The 11,104-nt window shown below is 36.9% G+C and overlaps 1 pseudogene; it reads right to left on the bottom strand.

The window, feature by feature from the left end:
• Positions 1–225: 225 nt before the first annotated feature.
• LOC149222661 (uncharacterized) lies at positions 226–682 on the bottom strand (annotated as a pseudogene).
• Between the last annotated feature and the right edge of the window lie 10,422 nt (positions 683–11,104).

Here is an 11,104-nt window from a genome sequence, read left to right as displayed (position 1 = left end):
AAGGTCTTTTAAATTATTATTATTACTATTATTATTTTTTTTTTAATTTTTTAATTTTTAATTTTATTTATTTTTATGTAAAAATCCATACCCCATTTAATGATAAAAAGATTCATCCCTTCATAGCATTCGAGGTACGAATGTACGTTCTTGATTATCCATTGACATTTCTCCATTGTAGTCATTCTTCAACGAAGACACCTGGCTTGCAAACAAGTTTACGTTTCAAGACTTCTTCTTCAGCTCCCGCAAAACTGAATTCTCGGCATTCTTTTCGGCCTCAACATTTTCTTCCGCCTCAAGGCTCTGGAAATAATTGCCGTAGATGTACTCAAGGCGAAAACCCTTTTCTTCATCATAAAACATGATATGGCCGTGCCATTGCCATATGCGGTAGCCAGATTTTGCCTTCTTCGTAGCGGCAACACAGATGTGATGCTCCCCAACCTCGACAGAATTGCAGGAATTGGGCTTCAATTTGTCCCCTTTGCCACTTAACATCATGCGAATGATCTTCTATTCGAGCTTTCCCGTCTCCTTATCTATCTTCGACTGGCGCTCATCTTCGATGACTTTATCGCAAGCATTGGATATTAGAGCATCAATGTCGAGACATGGAGGGTGGATCCCAAATCATGCTGCTAAGTCTGGATGCATCGAGAGGAGATTTGGGCTTCGACATACTTACTGCAGAAAATGCAAAACCCACCATAAACCTTTACCAGATATCGACATCCAAAATAGTCATTTTATTTCAACGCTTGGAGGCCAGATGAATGTTTCTGCATAAATCCGAGCATTGACCTCATTGGCCTTCTCCAGCACCATATAATGATGCGAAAGCCTTTCTGCATCGCCTGAAGTTTGGGGAAATGGTGTACCAAACCTTTGAGGGAAAATAGGTTCATCATCAAGCTGAAGATCGACGCAGCTTCAGTCTCAGCACGTGACTAATTCCCTGCAATCTCAATAGCAGCATCAGATATTTCAAAAGAATCATAACTGACAAAGCCAAAACCTCGTGAATTCCCAGTATCAGGATCTCCGGATATTACTACAAAACTGCCTCCTCTTTACCTTCAACATTTTCTCTTGAAATCCTTCTCTCTCCATCTCGCTCGGAGACTCGCCTTTGTATGAGGAGGCTGCTGTACATTTCTCTTTTTGTAAAAGAGAAGATTTATTAAAAGATGCAGCAATTGTCCCTCATCCTCCAAAGAATACAGTTGCACCCATGCATGATTTTCATTGTGATAACTGTGTCTTAGTCATGAGCGATTCCTCGCGTTTTGGCAAATAAGCAACTTCACCTCCACAATCGAAAAAATAAAAAACAACACCATGATCAAGACACATGAACAATGATAAAGGAAATCCATCAACATGTTTAGCTAATAATTTGTTTTGATTAGTTCCATGTCCAAGTTCGAATTTTGCAAGGGACTGGAAACCTAGCCATAGTGTATCTTGACTTACATCTGTGATGACAACATTCCCTCAAGATTCGGCCATTGTGATCTAATTTGTAGAATTTGTTAAGAGCTATAGACATAATGGCGTGGAAAGAAATGCTGCTTTGATATTTAGCGTTTTCGATTGCTCCCACCAGGCATGATAGAACTGTTGGCCGAAAAACAGAAATATGTTACAAGCTCAAGATTATCAGGAGTCAGAGCCACATGGGAATCGATTCAGCTTCCAATCTGAGGCAAGGAAGTCAAATCCTTGCATGTAGGAAGATCTGGAGTAACTACCTCCTCGATATTTGATTTAGTGATAGAAAAATCCGATTTAACTTATTGTGCAGTGATTTGTTCCTGCAAAATTGGAATTTGTATTATCGTTTCCTGATTTTCTGGACAAAGAGTCGGATTTTTAATTTATGATTTGGAGTATTTTGTGGGCGTTTCTGAGGGATTTGCGATGGCGGAGGGCATCTTTTCCATTTTTGTATTGACAATTCGTTTACATTTTTTCGATTTGCACAAATAACGTGCAATCCCAATTAAATATGTATGAGAACGCTATGACAAAAATTGTTTTAAATGTGTAGGTGCAGTGATTGAATTCCAAGTTTATTATGTAGCAGAAGCAATGGTTTCTTTTGTGCCAGTAAGATACGCACGTCTCTGCCCTGCCGTAGCAAGGCCTGGTGAAGCGTTGCCACCAAAATTCATTGAGAAATGTTGAGAAATGGACACAATGATTTGCATATTGAAAGATGTTTTTGATGAAGCATATTGCAAAACATGAATTTATTTATTCCTGAAATTAGTCTAAATCATCCCTATTTTCTGATCGTCGTGATCGCACTAAGCGTGGAGGAGAGCATACTTATTCTAGGTAGAAGCAAAACTGAAAATGAAAGCAAACGCTAAAAATGAAAGCCTAGCTAATCTATACTAATTAGAATTTACAAATTAGTTACGTGTAGTTAAACTTCCAATGAAGCCACTCACATAGCAGTAACAACAATAGATTCAGTAGCAATTTTTCAAATGAAAAATGAAAATATTCGAGAGTGAATGAGTCTAGTTGTTGTATCTGTAAATCAACTAAATAAAAATAAAAAGATGAATCTAATTTAGTACTTACCTGGAACCATTGTTCGATAAAGCTTTGATAGGCACAGTTTCTCTCACCTAGATCATGTTGTAACTCCTCTTCTTCTTCTCCGATATGTTGTTCTTCTTCCTCGAATTCCTGTTCGAATGATTGTTCGCCATCAGATACGCAGGATTCTTCAGATGTTGAATCTTCGTTTATTTCTTGGGGAGTAGTTGAACTTTCAATTCTTGTCAAGATCTCCTTTTCCAGGGAAGAGGAGATTCTGACTTCTGCAAGGATCTGAGTGAGTAGTTCCAAGCTAACACTCATTATAAAACCATGTTGAAAGAGATTCTAAAAACAAAGTGCTAATAATTGTCTGAGTTTTTAATCCTTTTACAAGGTTTTAGTTCACAAAAACTCTTCCAAATCAGCACACTAAAAATTGAATTAAAAACAAAAGGACCACAGAAATAATCTTGAATTCAATACTCAATTAAACCCTCTTACAAGGACTGCTCATTAACTGAGCAATTGAATTCTTCAACTACAACCATGAACCATGAATTCATCAAACACTCTTCATAGTTGTGAAAATCAAACACACTTACGGTATCTCGAATGTGATGCATAGGATGTTCCCCACGTCTTACCGCCTTAACACCTCAGAGTTAGGAACATGTATAAACACACTTGCATGAAAAATCAAACTAAACTTCAATCCATCGTGCCTCCCCAGCAACGACGCCAAAATGTTGGGTAAAAATATTATCGTTTAATTATGTTGTAGTACTTGCCCAACTATTTAATTTGTCAATCCGAGGTTCGTAGGCTTACGAGGCACATGCACTAATCTAAATTACTGAAATCGAATTAATCTAGGAAGGCATTGAAATACTAACTAGGAAAGCAGGAAATTGCATAAGGGGAAAGCAATACAACATGTGAAGAATTGAATGAAAAACAACATATGTGAGCTCACAACAATAAAACTATCTCAAATTATATTACAAGAATCAAATTACAAATCATGAAATCATAACAATAAAAGATGAAAACTAAGAATTCCTTTCCATTATTCATTATTATCCAAATGAAGAGAGAGCACTCTCTTATATACATGAGGAAGATACCCATCTCATAATTACATATCCAATATTCTCTCAAGCACTCTCAACTAATTTCCCATTATTACAAGATATGATCCCTTTGAATCCTCCACAAATCTCTCAAGCATTTTCAACTACTTTCCCATTATTACAAAATATGATCCCTTTGAATCCTCCACAAATCTCTCACATATCTTGGATAAGATATGCTAACCAAATCCTCCATGATTTTCTTCTTAGGAATAGGCTTGCATAATTATCTCCTTAATATGGTGGAGGAGATATGGATAAGATATGCCAACCAAATCCTCCATGATTTTCTCTTTAGGAATAGGCTTGCATAATTATCTCCTTAATATGGTGGAGGAGATATTTGAGAAGTCTCTTGGAATTAATTCTTCACATATTTCCTACACATCACAAAACGCACATATTCTTGAGATATATATAAAAATATGTATATTTTCTAATATTTAATCATATATTCAGTTGTAATACAAAAATGAATAAAATGGAAAATAAGAAGGTGAAACTCAAATGTATTTATGAAAATGATATGATAAAAGGTTAATGGGATGATGAAATGTAAGGAATAGTGAAGAAAAAGGTGGATGAAAATATGACATTTCTGAGTCCCAACAGGCCATCTGTGCTTCAAGTCTACTCCTCTCCATAAGAAGGATCATTGAAGAGATATGATGGATGTTAGGATACATTTGGGAGAAACAAGAATGGAAAAGAGGTATGTAGGCATGGCTTGAAGAACTAATTTGAGGTGAACAAGACAACTAGATATGCTGAGAGGTTAAAATTTCCAACAACAGAGTTTACAAGTGAGTTTGTTTAAGAGATATCGCCATAAAGAGTGTTTAATGGTTGACTCTATAAGTGGGGCTCCAAGGTATTTGGAAGGAAGGGAAGAAAATGAGAACTCCAGAATGTGCTTGATGTTTCTTTGGGATATAGGAGGATTATTCAAAACTGAGAGTTAGGATTTATCTAAGTTGATGGTGGTGCTAGATGCTACTTAAAATATGTCCAGTATATCTTTAAATTCCTTGGCTTCCTTGACATACGAGTGATTCAACAAGAGTGTCTCATCCAAAAATTGTAGGTGGAAGAGAGTAAATTTCTTAGGGAAGAAGAGTCATTTCAAGACGGTTTGGTATAGGCCTTTCACCATAATGGAAAGGGGGGGAGTGTATCCCCTTCTTTTGAGCCTTTGGAGGGTTTGAAAGTTCCCAAGGGGAAGCCATTGAAAAGAATAAATAAGAAATCCGAGGAGACCAAAGATATGACCCATTGGGTCTAGTGAGAACTGAAGGAGAATGTTAGAAGAGCGTGTTCAGTGTATTCCCAATTGAGTTTGTCAAAATATTTATACATATCTAGTTTGATTAGCATGTCAAGTATTTTAAGGGTTTTGAAAGAGTGGATGGCTTCATGGGTGAGGATTATGCCATTGAGAGTCTAGCACCCATCTACATAACCGTTTGGTTCAAGGGAAATGAGGAAATGAAGAATAGGTTTCAAACAGTGGGCAATGATTTTAGAGACAATTTTGTAGATTATGTTTCACAAAGCTATGGGTCGATATTTACCTGGCATGGCAACATTGTCTTCCTTAGAAATTAACTCCAAGAAGGTGGAATTTAAGGCTAGAAGGATGAAATTTCTTGTCCTGGAATCTTAAAATATTTCTAGAACCTCTGCTTGAAGAAAGTTACAACATTTCTTGAAGAAGATAATTGTGGATCGATCTAGTCCAGTGCCTTGCCATCTTCCATCTAATATAAAGTTTCATGAACCTCTACTTCCTCTATGGCTTGGATGAGGGCCATATTTTGATCCTCGGTGATGAGTATTATGATATTGGTTTTTATTTGATTGATGGCTTCATTGTGCCATGTATGAGGGTCATGTAGGAGGTTGGAAAAGTGGTGGACTAGCTCCACTTCAATGTCCTCCTGTTTCTATAGAAATTCCCATGTTTCATTGCGACAAAAGGTGATGTAGTTGGTGGATCGGTGTTGAATGGTGGATTTGTGAAAGAAAGAGGTGTTCCTCTCCCCCTACTTAATCCATTTGACCCTTTATTTCTGTTTCCAATATAGCTCTTCTTATTTGTGGTAGTTCTCTAGTTTTCCAGTTATTGATTCTTCCATGTCCTTTGTCTCCTTGGTGTAGAGGATGATTTCCTACTCGAGGATTGACATTTCCTTTTCTAGTGCAAGTTTTTCATGGAAAATTTTTCCAAATCCTCTTGGTTACACCTTTTGAGGAGGAGCTTGATTTTTTTTTAACTTTTGTTGAAAGACATACGTCTTTGAGCCCTTGAAGGGAGCCATGTGGTGTCATCAGTCCTCTATTTTTCTTATGAGTTTAGCATATGAGAGCCAAAATTATTCAAATCAGAAGGGAAGTTTTAGTGGCTTACAAAAGGTTGTCCAAGAGAGGGCGATGAGCCAATGATCTCATCCAACTAATTGAAGGACTTCAACTGAGAGTTCACTTCCTACTGTGAGTAGATGTTCTATAACTAGGAAGAGATCTAAACGAGAGGAGATTTGAGTAGATTCATCCTTTTTTTATTCTAAGTGAAGAGACTATTGGTGGTTTCCATATCCACTAGGTTAAAGTATTCAATGAAGTTGCTGAGATCCTCTGAATTTGGCTCTAGGTGTCGCCAACATCCTTTCGTTTCTTTAATGGAGATGATTATGTCGAAGTCCCCACTAATCATCCTTTTATGCATGTCCAATAGGTCACTGAGGGAGTATAGATGATGCAACATCTCTTGTTTCTTGTTTGGGCCCTGAGGTCCATAGACATTGGACATAAAACAATTCTTGTCGGTTCCTAGTAAATGGAAAGAGGTAGAAAGAACATAGTAGCTAGGACAAAAGTAAATCCATGCCAACTTGAGATGGATTACAGGTGATCCATATACCACCATACACTCCATCTACATCCATTGCTATGGTTTTGGCTGATTTCCATAACCTAGCCATGATTGATTCAAAATATTTTCTAAAACATTTACTTTCTAGGATGAATAGGATTTTTGGGAGGTCTTGTTCGATATTTTGGCAGAGAATACGGTGCTTTGATTGGATATTCATACCCCTAATATTATAAGATAATTTTGTTGGAATCACGATTGTCATTAGACAAAAATCTACAAGTTCTAGTAAACATACGCATCGCTAGAGTTAACAGATCCACGAGAGGAAGTTAAACCATGTCACGAAACAAACAGGGAGCATTGGATTATCCAATGCCCAACAATTCCCCCCCAACGCGAGCCAAGTGTGATTTGAACTCAAGACCTTTGGATATGATACCACTTGTTGGAATCACGATTGTCGTTACACCCAAAACCTGCAAGTGTTAGTAAACAGACGCATCGTGAGAGTCAATGGATCCATGAGAGGTGGTTAAACCATGTCGCAAAACACACAGGGAGCACTAGATTATCCAATGCCCAACAATTATCTTCATGATTAAACTTAATAGTGGGAGGATTAGATCTGCGAGATATGCTTGTATTGACCAGAGTCTAAAAATTTCCTGCTGACGGTGTCTAGGTGTTGCAACATTGATTTTTGACCTCTCTTCTTGAAGTCCTTACTAATTTTATTTCTATCCTTTGTTGTTATAGTTTGAACCCCTAGTTGCATGGATGATTTGGATTTTTGGAGGGCTACTGCCAGGAGGTTGATTGGCATATGTGGGATAATGTTGATAGAATTCCTTCAACATTCATCCTCCATGCCCATTACATCTAACACTTCCGTATTTGTGAAATATTCATCTTCGCCCATTTGGATGTCCTCTTATAGTTGAATACTTATTTTCTCCTATTAAGAAATGGGATTTTCTTCCACCTGACTCTTTCCTTTGTCCTCGCAGGCATTTTGTTTCAACTTTTTGTACTATCTTTTCATGGAAGGTCCTTGTGAAGGTTGATTAGGTTCTTTTGAAGATATCCAAGAACTTCGAATTTGTTGCTAGTTGTCTACCGTTTGGGAGCAAAGGAGGAGTTGTATTTCTTGTTGTGGCATTTCTTGGTTGGGATTTTGGTAAACCCATCCGCATTTGTTGCCCTATTATCTTTGGGATTTGGTGTTGTCTCGTTCAAGGGGCAGTCTTTGAAGAGATTCCCATGCTGGTGGAATTTCCTACATCTGAAAAGAACATGCTCATTATTTAGGGTTTGAAACAAGTCTTTATATTCATATTCTAAGGCTATTGCTTCTGGAAGGGAGTGTGATATGTTCATATAGACACATATCGTAGCGTATGATGTGTAAAAAACATGTTTCATTTTCTCTGAGAGGCATACAAATTTTCCATGCTTGTTTCCTATTTCTTGAAGGGTCTCTGGATCTTACTATTCATATGGTAGTGAGTACATACAGATCCAAACATGGGTCCAAGAGAAATCTTCTTTGTCAGGGTCATATCTTGTTGCCCATTAGCGCATGTATATGCCTGCTGAGATGAAGAAGTAAGGGCCTACTTTCATGGAAGCTTTTAGGTCTTCTTATCTTGAGAAGATCACGATGAAGAAGCCTTTGGACCATATCTTGACACCATAATGGTATTTAGGCTTCCAACATTAGGCAATCCATTACATAAGGGCCTTTTTCGTAGGTCAAATCTTGATGAACTTGCAGATCAAGGCATCATTTAGCATGTGCTAAAATTTTCCATTCAACCTTACAAGAGGGATGTGGAGGCATGAGACCTCTATCAATTTTTCAATGCAAGTACGTTTGTATTTGAGCAGCATCTCAGTTTGGTCATGATCTATGCCATCAAATTCCTCATAAGGGATGTCATCAACTATTTATTTTGGATTTGTTTATGTTAGAATTTGTAGAATGCTTTGAATTCAAATATTGATAGTGGTTAGTAATGATAAACACACCAGAAACTTAGGGTAGGTTGGAGAGGTCAGGGGCTCCTCCACCCTAGGATGCGATCAAGTTGCAACTAGTTGATGAGGGTGGGGATGGCGTCGATGCAGAGAAATGGTTCAAGGGATTGGGAACGATAGACACTAGCACAGATTTGAAAAGAATTAGGAGGAGACACAACCATAACCTTATACGATTGATCCAAAAGGTTTCATGAGAAAAAAAATCTATAAGGCGAAATCAAAGGATCCCACCAGTTAACTAAGAGACAACCCCTATCCAAACCATGAGCATATACTTGATGCTCAAGGATTAGGATGACAAACCTAAATTTCCAAAGGATATCATGAACTTGAACTCCAACATGAAGCAGATGAAGCCAAAAGTAACATCAAAGAGGAAGAAACAAAAACATCACAGGAAATACCTATCTAAGATGAGGATCTCATGCCAGATGCACCAAGGACAAAAGAGGAAGAGGAAAATAATGCTTTAAAAATAGATAAGAAAATCCAAATTAAACTTGTTAGAGGAATGAAGAAATAAATATCCAAATACCACCTGGAGCACCAAAAATTATTTTAGCATCATATCTATTTAAGGGTGAAAGAACAATTTCATGAATACATGCTAGATACGGGGTCAACTAGTATAGGCTTGGGAGTACACACACATGACACAAAAGGGAAAGCCAAAAAAACTAAAGGGTTCAAAAAAGGGGCAGAAAGACAAATAAAGCCTCAATTCAGATAATAGGGGAGCACCTAATCAATAAAGGGCATGTTCGATTATTGTTGTAGGTGTTTTCCTTGTCAAGACACCCTTCACAATGAAAATTATATCATGGAATAGCCATGGCCTCAATAATAGGGGAAAGAAACAATTTCTTAATGGTAGAATTTGAAAGGAGAATCTAGTGGTTATTGTGATATAGGAGACCAAGATATCAAGTGAAAGAGTTAGAGAGATAGCCCCTTAGTGTTATGGGGGATGTTAATCTGGAGCCATAAATGTTAGAGGGAGTGTTGGGAGATTGATGATAATCTGGAATCCATAGGAAGTGACATTTTATGATTGTATTGTGCTCCCTCAAATCCTCTTGAGCCAACTTCAACATATGGGATCTAAGGAAACAAGTTATTTAGCAACAGTCAACGTGCCACATATTCCTACAAATAAGCTTAAATTTCTTACAAATATAAATATGGTATGGTAAATGCACCAATAGGAGTTGTGGATCTTAGGGGGATATTTCAACCTTATTAAATCCCTCAATGAAATGAAGGGAATGATCAGAAGGCTGGAACTCAAAACACACCAATTTAAAGACCTTCCTCAAAAGCTTCAAGTGACTAATCTACTAGCGATAAATGGAAAGAATAATTGTTGAGGAGGTAAACATCAAATTGCTAGTAGACTGGATAGATCTATATTTTCAATAGTTATCCTATAATAAGTCATATTTATTGAAGCCTCCATATTACCAAGTACTTGATTTGATCATTGGCCTATTCATTTGGAACTAGACCTCAAAGCAGGACCCCACAACTGTCCTGTCAAATTTGAAAGGTTTTGGCTACAAGACCCTGATTTTCTTACAAAAGAAAAATATTGGTGGGAAGCAATTAATGTTTAAGGAAGGAACTATATGCATACATTTCAACTAAATTTAAGATAATTCAAAGAAAAAATTAAATTCTAGAACATAACATATTTTTGGTATATTCTTAAGGAGAATTAAGAAATGGAATCTCGTACGCAATAGGTGCAAAAACAAATCATCTTAGGAGGTCACCTAGATTAAATGATTTCAGAGGAGCGGCAGATAATCAATCAAGTTTAGGCATGATGAAAGTAATAGGAAGTTATTTGGAAACAAAAATAAAGAGTGAGGTGGTTAAAATAAGGGGAAAGGAATACAAATTTCTTCCATAAGGCAATGGTGAAACACAAACATAATAATATAATATTTTCCCTAATGGGAATAGATTGGTGAAACATGAAAAATTATAACAAGAATTAGTTTCTTATTGTAGATCACCCTTAATATAACCCATCCCAATCTGGATAGAAGTGAGCTAAAGAATAACAACCTATATACTTTCCCTTATCTAATCGACCCAAAACAAAGCTATAATATGCGAGCTTTCAATTAAAGAGGTGGAAGAATTTGTGATGAAAGTGCCAAAGAAAAAATCTTTGAGACCTAATGGATTCACAAGATACTTCTTCCAAGTCTCTTGGCCTTTTATTGGGCCAAAAATACATGCACTGGTTAAATAATCTTTCCTCTCATGCTCAGTATGGTCTAACCTTAATGCGACCCATATCACCCGTATCCCAAAAGATGACAAGGATAATTTCGCCAATGGATTTACAATTATAGCCATGTGTAATATCATATTTAATGTTATCTTAATAGTGATAGTGAATCACCTAAAATGACTAATTAATTCCATCATATCCCCCGAAAAAAATGGTTTCGTAGAAGGTCTCCAAATCATAAAGGTATTATTGTATCTAATG

Source organism: Pinus tabuliformis, chromosome Q (genome assembly GCF_031772625.1).
Source record: "Pinus tabuliformis cultivar Carrire ecotype Pingquan chromosome Q, CPIR1, whole genome shotgun sequence".
In the NCBI taxonomy this organism is placed as follows: Eukaryota; Viridiplantae; Streptophyta; class Pinopsida; order Pinales; family Pinaceae; genus Pinus; species Pinus tabuliformis.
The sequence above is the reverse complement of the archived record's forward strand: the minus strand, read 5'-3'. Positions and strand labels throughout refer to the sequence as shown.